This window comes from Rhinichthys klamathensis, unplaced genomic scaffold (assembly GCF_029890125.1).
Source record: "Rhinichthys klamathensis goyatoka isolate OS25496 unplaced genomic scaffold, OSU_Roscu_1.1 h1tg000437l_1, whole genome shotgun sequence".
NCBI lineage: Eukaryota > Metazoa > Chordata > Actinopteri > Cypriniformes > Leuciscidae > Rhinichthys > Rhinichthys klamathensis.
In genome coordinates, this window is record NW_026606933.1 from 579,914 (window position 1) to 594,526 (window position 14,613).

Genomic DNA, 14,613 nt, shown 5'->3' on the forward strand with positions numbered 1-14,613 from the left:
GAAATGAAGATGATGCTGAGTTCCCACTGTAATGGTGTGTGTGCTCATGCTGAATCAGATTCGGACTTGACAGCCACACTTTCCCAGGCTACTCTGGGGGCGCAGTGTGACGCGTAATCACCTTGCCCCGCCCCCATGCCTGCGCGGATGTGTGTGAAAAACTTTGGCAGTATGGAAGCATATTGGCGCCAATATGGCAAGCCAAACATGCCAAAATCAGCAGAAAAAGTTTTCCCTCTCTCACTACCCTTAGTGGTGGGGTGGCTTTGCTAATTGCAGACCACTTCCTCCCTGCATGTGATGGCCACCCTACAAGTCTGTGGAAGGCCAAAACACTCAATGCACGAGGGTAGTTCTGAGTCGGGGTTGAGCTGTGCATAGTGACTAAACGTGGTTTAAGTCACAGCGCTGGCCCTCGGTCAGATGATGTTCACGCTGGTGGTCCAGAAGTGCCCCAGGGCTAAACCTTGCAGAGGTGCGAGACATCGCCAACGCTCGCTTTCTTGATGCTCCCATCTCACGAGGTGGCCTTTTTCGGCGACACTGTTGGAGGCTGTGCCCAGCGGTTCTCCACAGTTCAGAAGCAGGCTGAGGTAACCAAGGGCTTGTCCCGATGTGCTACCAGAGTCACTCGTGGGCTACCCCTCAGTCTGTTTGTTGCCAAGGGTGTCAGTCCCCTGCGAAAAAAAAAAAAAAAAAAACTCCGACACTGCTAGCTCTACTGTGACTTCGAGCTTTTGCAGGAAGACTGCGCCACCTGAGACAGGCGATCGAGAGTCAGCTGCTCTTCCCTGGTGGAGGGCCGGGCAGAGAATATTTTGTTTATTCAAATTCTGTTCCGCCGCTGGTGTCTCAGTCAACTGTACCCAAATTCTCAGTAAGAACAGCTTCTCTATCTCTGGGTCTCAAGGGGCATGGATGGCAGTGAGCAACGCTTCCATGCCTTGCCACTCCCGTCCCCCTCTATCGCCAGCAGTGTGCGGTTCGGGGACGCTACCAGGCCTTCCCACGCACCTTCTGCCCCACCCTGGAACCAGGTAGTGTTGAACAGCTCACTCAGACCTCACTTCGGGCCGCCTCAGTGCCTACCGAGTTGAGTCCCTGTGTTCCACCTCACTCCTCCACCCTGGGTACGTTGGTGGTCCCGTTGGTCCCACTTGAATGGTGTCTGGGAGCCTGGCTAGCGCCCCCAGCCCTTCTCGCTGACTCATCCATACCATCAGACTCGGCTAGGGGCATCCACAGGGGCATCCACTTCACCTTCATGTGGAGCAGCGATGCACCTGTCTTGCAGGCAGAGATCTGTCCTACTGGCAATGGACGTGATCGAGCCGGTCCCTCCAGCTGATATGAAGACAGGGTTCTACAGCCCCTACTTTATTGTACCCAAGAAAGTGGTGGGTTATGGCCAATCTAGGACTTGCAAACCTTGAGTCAGGCCCTGCACATGCTCCCATTCAAGATGTTAATGCAGAAACACATTTTTGAATGCATCCTTACCCGAGATTGGTTTGCAGCTATCGACCTGAAGGACGTGTACTTTCATGACTCAATTCTCCCTCGGCACAGACTGTTTCTGCACTTTGCGTTTGAGGGACGGGCATATCAGTACAAAGTCCTACCCTTCGGGCTGTCCCTGTCGCCCCGTGTCTTTACGATGGTTGCGGCGGCAGCCATTGTTCCACTCAGAGAATGCGGCGTTTGCATTCTCAACTATCTCGACGGATCAGTTGTGCAAACAAGGACACGTTGCTCAGTCACCTCAGCCTGTTGGGACTTCGGGTCAACTGGGAAAAGAGCAAACTCTCCCCGGTGCAGAGGATCTCTTTTCTCAGTATGGAGTTGGACTCGGTCAACCAGACAGTGCGACTCACATAGGAGCTCGTCCGGTCAGCGTTGAACTGCTTGAGTACGATCAAGAGCAGGACAGCGGTCCCACTGAAACTTTTTCAGAGGCTCCTGGGGCATATCGTCCCCTTGGAATTATAAGGTTCTATCTGACATTTTTGTCAAAATTTAGTTATTCACATATTCTTATTCTGTGACCACTTCTTTACATTATGTGATGTTGTTTTTTAAGTTGTGTACATTTTGGAACTTTTTATTTAGAAAATAAAAAGGTTCTTTCTATACAGTCAAATGGAATGCAATAACTTTAAAGTTCAATATCTCAAAACTGCTCAGAACGCAGATAGAACCTTATAATTCCAAGGGGGCGATATGGCCCCGGTAGCAGCGGTAACATCGCTCGGGTTGCTTCATATCAGACCGCTTCAGCACTGGCTTCACAGCCGAGTCCCGAGATAGGTGGGGTAGAGCGAACACATACCGGGTGCCCGTAACCCCGCACTGGCGCCAAACCTTCAGCCCGTGGTCGGACACTTCGTTTCTACGGGCAGGTGTTCCCCTAGAAAAAGTGTCCAGGCATGCTGTGGTCTTCATGGATGCCTCTGCCACTGGCTGGGGAGCCATGTACAATGGGCATGCAGTCTCAGGTCTGTGGAATTGCCTAGAGTTGCTTACAGTACACCTTGTACTTGTACGCTGAGCTGCCTCAAAGGGCCGCTACATTGTAAGCATGTACTGGTCCATACGAACAGCACTGCGACCATTACGTACATCAACCAAAAAGGTGGTCTACACTCCCGCCCGCATGTCGCAACTTGCCCGCCATCTCCTCCTATGGAGTCAGAAGCATCTGAGGTCGCTTCATGCCATTCACATCCCTGGTGTGCTCAATCGTGCAGTCAACGAGCTCTCACGACAGCCTATGCTTCCGGGAGAGTGGCGTCTCTATCCCCAGGCGGTCTAGCTGATATGGGATTTTTTCTGAGCCGCACAGGTAGATCTGTTGCCTCTCCAGACTCCACCCATTGCCAGTTGTTTTTCTCCCTGTCCGAGGGGACCCTCGGTACAGATGCACTGGTGTACAGCTGAGCCCAGGGCCTACGGAAGTATGCGTTTCCCCCATTGTGCCTTCTCGCACAGACACTGTGCAAAGTCAGGGAGGACGAGGAGCAGGTCTTATTAGTTGCGCTGTACTGGCCCAACCGGACCTGGTTCCCAGAACTCATGCTCCTCACGGCAGCCCCTCCTTGGTCCATTCCTCTGAGGAAGGACCTACTTCTTCTGAGACGGGGCACCCTATGGCACCCCCGTCCAGACCTCTGGAAACTCCATGTCTGGTCCCTGGACGGGGCGCAGAGGTTCTAGGTGGCCTACCCTAGGCGGTGGTAGACACCATCACTTCTGCTAGAGCCCCCTCAATGAGGCACCTCTATGCACTGAAGTAGCACTTCTATGCACTGAGTGGTGTTCTTCCCACCGGGAAGACCCCCGAAGATGACCGATCAGAGTCATGCTTTCCTTCCTGCAAGATGGGTTGGAGCGAAGGCTGTCTCCCTCCACCCTCCACAAGTTTATGTTGCTGCTATTGCCACACATCACGATGCAGTTGAAGGTTAGTCATTGGAAAAGGATGACCTGATTGTCAGGTTCCTGAGGGGAGCAAGAAGACTGAATTTTCTCTGCCCCGTCCGCTCCTTGCGGTTATACGTGGATAGAACGCAAAGCTTTAGGACCTCAGACCAGCTCTTTATCTGTTACGGATGCCAGCAGAAGGGAAAGGCTGTCTCCAAGCAGAGTCAAGTCAAGTCATCTTCATTTATATAGCACTTTTAACAATGTAGATTGTTCCAAACCTGCTTTACAGTGATAATAGGAAATTAAAGTAACAGAGATTGGTTTGGCTTTATGACAGTTCTAGAATAAAGTTATTTTCCAGCTAAAGTTAGTTTTAACCTGTTAAGCTTCAAGCCCACTATTGAAAAATCCCCAGAAATGACATACCCAAACTAAAACAGATACAGTTCATGAACCCTTTGCACTAAAAGCACAAGTATGATCTCATTTGAAAGCTGACACTTGGTTGTTTATTGTAAATGTAGAATTAATTATTGTCATAATGAAAAAAACAATTTTAAATAGCTTCAAAGTTTTGTAAAGTTATTAGAAATTTATTTTTATGAAACATCTTCATGAAAATAAAATTGAAGTTGGCCCTGGAGCAATCTAGAAATGCACTGCAGCTAAAGCCACATGTCTGACCATTTTATATTTAAAATCTGAAAATGATTAAGTATAAAGCTCTGTATTTAGTTAAATGTTTTTCAAGATCATGTCAAATTACTTTATTTTGATTAGACTCTATTAGCAAACTGATGTTTAGTCATCTTCTGAGTCATCTATTCAGTCTATTGTCTCTATTGTTTTGTGGTGCCCCATTCAGTCTCAGTCTCCCCTGCACACATTTACACCTCTCCAGACTGGTTATTATGGCTCTAAATATGCATTTCTTTTGTCTGCATTATAGCTACTAACGACTGGCTATTCACAAGCTATTCATAGGGTTTCAAACCCTAATTTCTTTTATCAAAGTTCTCACTAAATATTTGAAACTGGTATCAAATGCACTGAAACATTTCAGTAAGCATTCCTATTTAGAAAAAAATCATAAAACAATAACTGCTCGTGGCAGGTGCGCCTGGGCTCGCTAGCATGTTAGCTTAGCACACCATCAATACACGACCATTTATGAGATTAAAACTATGTTTGCGCTCCAAACTCACTATATAACGCAAGTCTAGTGTTTTAAATAATCTTCTGTGATCTAACTTGGCTTCAGATAAAAAAAAAATCAGACAGAAAATGTATTATTTAGTGTTCTGAACGATGATGAAATCTATATCGATTAGCATTACATTATAAATATAATCTATTATTATGAAATACCTGGCATGGCTTGAAGAACACAGGTAACTCAAATATCATTGCAATCATGTTTATTGTCTTCAAAACATCTTTATCTGCATGTTACAGCGATCTCTGTACTTTCTGTATCACTCAGTGACGTCCTGGAATGTCACATGACTATGGGTCTTCTTCATGATCCATATATGGACTTTTATTGGACATAATAGCGCCCCCATGCTATTGGTATGAATGGAAAACACAGCACATCTCAGGAAGAAGCGATCATTATGATTACATCGACGCATTTGGGTATAAATTCAATAAATATTATTCCTGTCTATAGAAATATGATGTGAATCTATAAGAATATATCAATATTTCTCCACATCTGCACATTGTTGAGCTAAAAGCCCTCAGGGACGTTGTTTTGTGAATTGCTGTCATGACGACAGCACGGAGTGTTTTTTATGAATGGACCAGCTGACGCTCATAATTCATATTAAAGGTATCGACTCGTTTTTTTCATTTCATAACTCCTGACACAAATTAAGACATAACTGTCACTATAAGTTTCTCAGAATACAATAGTGGTCAAATACTGAATCTTGAGTCTTATATCTTTTTAATGATGTATAGTTTGTCAAGGTATAACATTAAATCTGATAGTATATTTGAACTAAATAAATAAAAAAACGCTTCAGTGCGCCGACGCTCTGGAGAAGGTTAAGAGGTTAATTGATTCACTTCCGTCGCAACGATCATTAGTTATTAACTTAGGGGGCGCTAACACAACACCGTTTTTACAGAAAACTCTTAAAATCTCTCTACGCAAACTTTAAAAACGCGAACCTGTGAGAACGCTGATGGCGTGCACATTCGTATTACGAGCTCATTCTATAGGTATGCGCGTTTGAATATATGTGCGCAGGCATGTAGTCCTTCCCTAAAACAAAAACAACCCTCAACAAACTACTTGTCTGGCCTTAAAATGTATAATGTAAATCAAAAACAATTACAATTTTAACAATATTTCAAGTGTAATCTTTCTTTGTAAAAGGTTAAGGATTCATTAGTTTTAATATTGGAACAAACACTATAATAACATCTTAGGTGATAATTTAATATACCTACTTTATTTTTGACAAAACATCACATACTGACAGTAGTCTTTTTTTACAGTAAAAACTTTGTAATCTATCCAAAACTAATCAACGAAATCTTGTCTAAACATTAATATTTAATCTGTAACATATCGTTTTTGCATGTAACATATGCAGTTTAATACGTTGCTTATACGGCCCAGATGCAAGCTGTTCTGTAGTAAACAACAGCACGCATCTATGCAGTTCATTCATTCACACACATACACAAGATTCATATTTAAACAGTCTTTTTGCGGTTTACATGTGGCGGTGCGGGGGAAAAAAAGTAAGTTGCTGACTGGAGGGAGGAGGGAAATCAATTATCCGGAAGTGAGGAAACGAGTATATAAAGTGGAGTTGTAAGAGAGGAAGGGGAAGGAAAAAAAGGAACGGGTTACCTGAGACGAATCCACAGTCAATGAGACGCGAGACGCTGTGTTTGGGCTGTGCGTGGATCTAGAGTGAGCGTGAGTTGCCTAGCGATTGGCACTGAGGGTGCGCTGCACCTCTGGACACCGGCCGCACTGCGAAGCTTGTCGACTTTGAGGCTGACGAGTGAGCAAGTTCTCCAGGTTATTCCCTGTTTTTACCCTCACGTCGAAAACTTTCCTTCCTGCCATTATCGGCCAAACGCTTTTTCACACACACGCCCGCACGCACACGCATGCACCGTCTTCAAGCCAACCAAACATTCACGCAACCACTTTCACCACGTATTTCGTATCTGTATAACACAGTGAAGTGTTTCGTTTAAACGGTTGGTTTCATTGTTAGTTTGATTTAATTTTTTTTTTTTAACTTATTTTACCAATTCAAAAAACAGTGGTGTAAAGACTGTAGGATTTTGAACTTGAACCAAAGTTATTTGGTGTGTGTTTGAGTCTTTTTTTTTGGTTCTTTTTTATGGTAAAACTGAGATTTTGGTCTGATTTCTTTGAAAATTATGAAAATATAACTGTGAAACTGAACTTCATTTGTGTGATTCTGATTCATGTTTATTCGTAACCGGTGGCTTAAAGAGCTATTCCGAGGAAAAACTTTTGACAAGATTAAGCTTGTCTGGTGCCCGAACTAATTGTTTTTTTTATACATACTTCTTTCACTTGATGATTTTCATTTCGTTTGGGGCCCGCCACCGTTACCAAGTTATTTTCCAGCTAAATTAGTTTTAATTGATTCACTTCCGTCGCAACGATCATTAGTTATTAACTTAGGGGGCGCTAACACAACACCGTTTTTACAGAAAACTCTTAAGTTCTCTCTACGCAAACTTTAAAAACGCGAACCTGTGAAAACGCTGATGGCGTGCACATTCGTATTACGAGCTCATTCTATAGGTATGCGCGTTTAAATATATGTGCGCAGGCATGTAGTCCTTCCCTAAAAAAAAAAAAAAAAAAAACCCTCAACAAACTACTTGTCTGGCCTTAAAATGTATAATGTAAATCAGGGGTCACCAAACTAAGGCCCGCGGGCCAACTCAGGCCCGCCACCCCCCTTTGACTGGCCCTCCAGCCCCTCTGCCCCCCACTACTTAACCCAACAACGCACCCGCAGGCAACAGCAAAATGTCTAGCGTTAAACGAAAAGTTGATAGAGAGTGCAGAGTTTTCAAAGAACAGTGGACCAACGATTATTTTTTTGTTCAGTGTAAGGACCAAGGATGTAGTGGAGGCTAAACGCACGTAAACGCCGTTTATGCACCTCCCAATATTCGGAAATAGCGTTTACCCACCTCCAAAGTGCGTTTATCCACCTCTAAATAGCTATAAATTAAGCTTATGTCGTTTTAGTTTCATATTGTTAATTATTAGTTTCATAGGTTGTTAAACCTAAGACGAACTCTTTCATATTGCGCTGCATTACTGTCAGTGTTGTTGACTATTACTGACGGTAAGGTTGCGCTGCTGACGCTCGCGCAGCCTCTCGAGGAGAAATCTACACAAATGAGCGCACACACACAGTCAGTTTTTATATTTTTAACATATGTTAAGCAACCTCAATTATTTTTCCTGAACACCATCACGATTAATAATGTGACCATGAATTCCTACAACAGTTCGATAAACACATAAAATTAAGTCACTTACATTTTAGATGCAATATTGGCTGTTTCTGTTCTGTTTCAGCAGCGAAACAGCAGAACCACGGCACATCTCACAGGAACACTCAACCTGTTTTCATTACTGAATGATTCAGCATTTTGAACGAATCGATTGAGTCAAAGATTCAATGACCCATTCATAAACATCTGTCTCAATTTTGAATGAATCAGCCGTTTGAACAAATCGTTTGAATGAATGAATCAATGACTCACTCATTATGATGGTCGCCTGCCGCCACCTACTGGCGGTTTGTGTTATGTTTAAAAGTAGATCATTCTTTCCAACATTTCTTATTTGTAAATTTAAATCAATTTCATAACATAATTTTATGCAATTGTAATTTTTCAGTGTAAATGATTTAATTTGATCCGCCCTATAGTGTCTTATTATTCGAAATAATTGAATTTATTGATCAAATTTAGGAATTTAAAATGAAAGATGAAGCATACATTTAAAAATATTGGGGGAGGGGATGCCCTTTAAAGGTGCAAATATTGCAATATGCCGATTTAAATATCAAAGCTAATTGAACACTGATGAGAATATTGTTTCAGAATAAATTAACACACAAAAAAATAATAATAATAATAATCCGGACGAGAAACTTTTTTACTCGGACAACAGATTTACTTTTCCGAAGGACAAGCGTATGAAAAGGCTTAATGTCGAGCCCTGCCTATAGCAATGTCATCAGGATACACATAGACCGGTAGGCAGTGGCCCACCTTACTGGGTGACCACGTCGTGGTCCACCAGAATTTATAGTTGAACTTACCCACCTCTTTTTTTACCACTACACCTCTGGTAAGGATGTATTATTTGTAAAGAAAGTGTGACTGTTTTCAAAGAATATAATCTGCATCGTCACCACGAAACCCGCCACAAAGAGTATGCTAGCTTGCGAGGGCAAGCAAGAGAAGACAGGATTCGGAGGACGATAGGCGGACTGGCTGCACAACAGAATGTATTCCTTCGCCAAACTCGGAATCAAGTGTTGATATAGTAGTGTGGATATAGTAGTGGGGATGGCTGTGCCAGGCTAGTAATCTCTACTACACAATGAGGCCTGCTGGTGGTCATTTTTGTCTGGGTCATACAATTCTATGTTATATAGCTGACCCAGCCCCCCCATCACAGTCAGGAACGATAATGTGGCCCCCAGAGAAAAAAGTTTGGTGACCCCTGATGTAAATCAAAAACAATTACAAATTTAACAATATTTCAAGTGTAATCTTTCTTTGTAAAAGGTTAAGGATTCATTAGTTTTAATATTGGAACAAACACTATAATAACATCTTAGGTGATAATTTAATATACCTACTTTATTTTTGACAAAACATCACATACTGACAGTAGTCTTTTTTACAGTAAAAACAATCTATCCAAAACTAATCAACGAAATCTTGTCTAAACATTCATATTTCATCTGTAACATATCGTTTTTGCATGTAACATATGCAGTTTAATACGTTGCTTATACGGCCCAGATGCAAGCTGTTCTGTAGTAAACAACAGCACGCATCTATGCAGTTCATTCATTCACACACATACACAAGATTCATATTTAAACAGTCTTTTTGCGGTTTACAGACACTATTGCATATTAGAACAAAGCACTTAAGAATAAAGAACTTACTATTCCACCTCAGCTGGATCCGTTGCTCCTCGAAGTGAAACTAAACTGGCAACTGAGGTAAATTTCCCAGGATTATTATTACGATAGTGTTATTCCTCACAGCGTCGTTACGTACTGTACATGAGGCTGATTAAACTTGATGTGTTTAATCCAGCTGTTGTGGGCGTTGACAGGATTGCATGGGTTGACTCAGATCATTTGGTTTGAATAGTGCGCACTCTCCGTTGGCGTGTTTCAAATTTGGTCATTTAAAAAAAAAATGTAAACAATAAATACCGTTTTGTGGCTTTTTAATGTGTCTGACAGATCGCTGTAGAGCCTCAATTAAACCTGCTCGTGAAACGATCATCTCTTCCTTCTAGTTAATTTATAGCATCAATGAATGAACATGAATGAACATAAGGAATGTTGTTTTAACCACGGAAAGACATCAGTACACTACGTTTTTCAAGTTCAAATCCTCCAATTTTAATCTTCTAACTCTCCTGACTGCTTTGTCGGACAAAAATGGCCGATTCGGCGGATGGTGGATTATGATTGGTCAGATCGCCTGTCAATCAAACTCCCAGCGAAGGGTCAATTGTGAAAACTCAAGCGTGTCAAGCATAGTTTTGGTTTGTTTTTCTGGGTTAATAATTGTAGAGATGTCCATAATATAATTTAATGTACATGAAATATGCATAATGTATTTCATTGTGTTTAAGACAGAAAAAGCCATTTCTACAGTCATATTAGATTTTTCTCTTGTTCCTTTAGCTTTCTGTCTTGAATCACGTCATAGGATGATGTCACAGGGCATTTCAAATAATGTGAAGATAATTTGCAGCTCAAAACCTTATTTATCTTTTGTTCATGTATATTTATTTCTATATATAGTTTTCCTTAAACTTATTCTTGCAGTTTAACAGTGTTTGTTTTTATTCATACCTAAACAATAAATGTTTTTATAGAAATTTTATAATATAGTTAAAAAAGAAATAAAATTGTCTCTTCATTTTAAATCTAAAAAATTAAACTTCATACTTTATTGTAAATATTAGAACAATGAAATTCTGTCTAGGGAATCTCAGTAAAAGACCTAAACAAAAACAAAACTTAAAACAATAAACAGCAGAAATTACAGAAAAATAAAGTGCAAATCACCGGCCACTTTATTAGGTACCCCATGCTAGTAACGGGTTGGACCCCCTTTTGCCTTCAGAACTGCCTCAATTCTTCGTGGCATAGATTCAACAAGGTGCTGGAAGCATTCCTCAGGGAGTTTGGTCCATATTGACATGATGGCATCACACAGTTGCCGCAGATTTGTCGGCTGCACATCCATGATGCGAATCTCCCGTTCCACCACATCCCAAAGATGCTCTATTGAGTTGAGATCTGGTGACTGTGGAGGCCATTTTAGTACAGTGAACTCATTGTCATGTTCAAGAAACCAATTTGAAATGATTAGAGCTTTGTGACATGGTGGAAGTAGCCATCAGAGGATGGGTACATGGTGGCCATAAAGGGATGGACATGGTCAGAAACAATGCTCAGGTAGGCCGTGGCATTTAAACGATGCCCAATTGGCACTAAGGGGCCTAAAGTGTGCCAGGAAAACATCCCCCACACCATTACACCACCACCACCAGCCTGCACAGTGGTAACAAGGCATGATGGATCCATGTTCTCATTCTGTTTACGCCAAATTCTGACTCTAACATCTGAATGTCTCAACAGAAATCGAGACTCATCAGACCAGGCAACATTTTTCCAGTCTTCAACTGTTCAATTTTGGTGAGCTCTTGCAAATTGTAGCCTCTTTTTCCTATTTGTAGTGGAGATGAGTGGTACCCGGTGGAGTCTTCTGCTGTTGTAGCCCATCCGCCTCAAGGTTGTGCGTGTTGTGGCTTCACAAATGCTTTGCTGCATACCTCGGTTGTAACGAGTGGTTATTTCAGTCACTGTTGCCCTTCTATCAGCTCGAACCAGTCTGGCCATTCTCCTCTGACCTCTGGCATCAACAAGGCATTTCCGCCCACAGAACTGCCGCTCACTGGATGTTTTTTCTTTTTCGGACCATTCTCTGTAAACCCTAGAGATGGTTGTGCGTGAAAATCCCAGTAGATTAGCAGTTTCTGAAATACTCAGACCAGCCCTTCTGGCACCAACAATCATGCCACGTTCAAAGTCACTCAAATCAACTTTCTTCCCCATACTGATGCTCGGTTTGAACTGCAGGAGATTGTCTTGACCATGTCTACATGCCTAAATGCACTGAGTTGCCGCCATGTGATTGGCTGCTTAGAAATTAAGTGTTAACGAGCAGTTGGACAGGTGTACCTAATAAAGTGGCCGGTGAGTGTATATATATATATATATATAGCTGCGAGCAGCGATTACGGGCCCAAGCCGGTGGCACCGCAACCCCGGTGCCTTCAGTTACCTAAAGGCATCGGAGTGGCGGTTCCGCCGGCTTTGGCCCTTCATCGCTGCTCGCAGCTATATTTATATATATATATATATATATATATAAATAAAATAAGGCGGCGGCACCGCCACCCCGGTGCCTTTAGGGTTATTGTGCACGTTGTGCAAAAACGTAACCCTGCTTTGACTGTCGAAAAGAAGTGTGCTGTAGAGCATGCATCAGTGTGGGCTCTGCAAAAGTGCGCATCGAGGGCACATATCAACCACAAAGTATGCATAGGCAACCTTCTGAAACCTAAAATGAAAAATGAGACACCCTACAGACGGTCTCGTGGATTTAACGCACACATGAAATAAGCACACAAGACTGAAAATCTGCCGAACGGCTCTGGTAGTTCTGCTTCAGCACTGATGATGTTGTAGGAAAAGTGCACTCTAGTTGGTCTGGATTATTCGGGATTTTTTAATTTATACAGAAATAATATATTTATAATTCAGATGAGAATAAAGTTAGTGTTGATTAAAATGAAGGAAAACAAATAGGCTATATTGATCTGAAATATAGCACATTAATTTTAAATTTATTTAGGTTCAATTACCAAGCATACAGTCTTAATTTAATTTAAAGCAAACAATACATTTAAAATATATGGGTTGTATGCACATTTTGTAATAAAAAAAAGATATAAATCCAAAAAGACAAGGCCTTAAAGGATTAAACTCCTGTCACTGTAACAGACACAATCTCTCTCACACACACGTCAAGTCACTTACATTTTAGATGCAATATTGACTTTTTTTCAGTTTTAGCAGAGAAAATAGTTAAATAAAGATCACAGCAGAACCATTGCGCATCTCACAGAAACGTGTTTTCTCATTACTGAATGATTCAGCATTTTGAAAGAATTGGTTGACTCAAAGATTCAATGACCAATCCATAAACATCTGTCTCATTCATGAATGACTCAGTCGTTCGAACGAATAAATCAATGACTCGCTCATTAAGACGGTCGCCTGGCGACACCTAATGACGGTTTAGTGTTCTGTTTAAAAGTATCATTCTTTCCAACGATTTTTAATTGACTTATATTTAAAACAATCTCATAACATTATTTAATGCATTGTTATTTTTCAGTGTAAATGATTTGATTTGATCAGCCCTACCTAGGGTAAAAGCCATTTAGTGTCTTATCATTCTAAATAATTGAATTTATTGATCAAATTTACAAATTAAAAATGAAAGAAGAAGCATACATTTAATAAGACTGGACTGGAGTGCCCTGCATATATTACAATATGCAGATTTAAATATACCATTGCCCCCCACCGTCAATTTGATGTGTGTGTTTGTGTGTGTGTTTGTGTGTTTAATAAAATCATTTAGTCACTACAATTAAAACCTGAACGTGTTTGCTTACTAAATTGTGAGCTGAACGAAAGTTGCAGCAAAGATCAGCAACCGGAGTCAAATTTCATTAATCACGAGTCGAGAGTGAGCGTCTCTCTCTGCTGTGTTATGCTGCATCACACGGGCATTCATAACGCTGCGCATCCATGACGATGAGCGAGCAGAACAGAGTGAACGTTTTTTAGTTCATTCCTACTTCATAGGAATTCCCTCGAGCGCGCTGCACGCGCCACCATTATCAATGTCCGTGTGGACGTCCGCGATCAAACAGTGGAAACATTGGCTACTCCGTCATTTTATTATGAAGATCATTCAAACTGCAAAGTGTTTACTTATATTTTTGGATACTCGCAATCAAACACAACATTGTGATTTTGTAAAATACATTCAAGAAATCCGCCCCCGATATGGGGCTTCTTTTAAAATGAAACGAAAATGCTCACGGCTGCACGTCTTGTGGAGACGTCCGTTACTTTCGCTTTCAAGTTAGCGATTTTAAAGCCCCCAACGATGTCACGGTGGGAAAATATTCCCATAGTAGCATCCCTACAATTTAATACAATTGGCCTACCTGATTTTGAACACAAGAGGGCAGTAAAGCACTATGAATGATTTTTATTTTATTTATTTTTTGGCTAAACAACCATTCTGGCTGTTTTTAAACTTAAACATAAATCTTAAATTGAAAAAAAGGAATACAATGGGTTTAGTTCTAATATTAGTATAATTTTGTAGAAAAATAAATGGTGTATAATTACATTTTAGAAAGATATGAGACATTTCCTGATTCTTTTTTTGACATAGTCCCTCGCCATAGCAAAACCGTTTGAGATATTCAATATCCGTTTACAATTTAGCATCTTTAATGTATTTTCATCAAGTTGAAAAAGTTTTGTCACTGTAGATGAAACTAACCCCCCCACACTTTTCTCAAAAGGTGGCGCTACTGAGTCCCTGCACCACGCCCGTTTCTGAAACTTTGCACATATCTACTGGCTAATAAATGTGATCTGTCTGTCGAGTTTCATGCAATTTTAAGGAATTTCAGGCATGCTAAGAGTCTCAAAAGCATCAAACAAGAATATTAAAGTTCGATGCGTTGCCACGGCAACAGTATCTAAGATATCAATAATCTTTTCACAGGTCTACATCTGCCGTGTG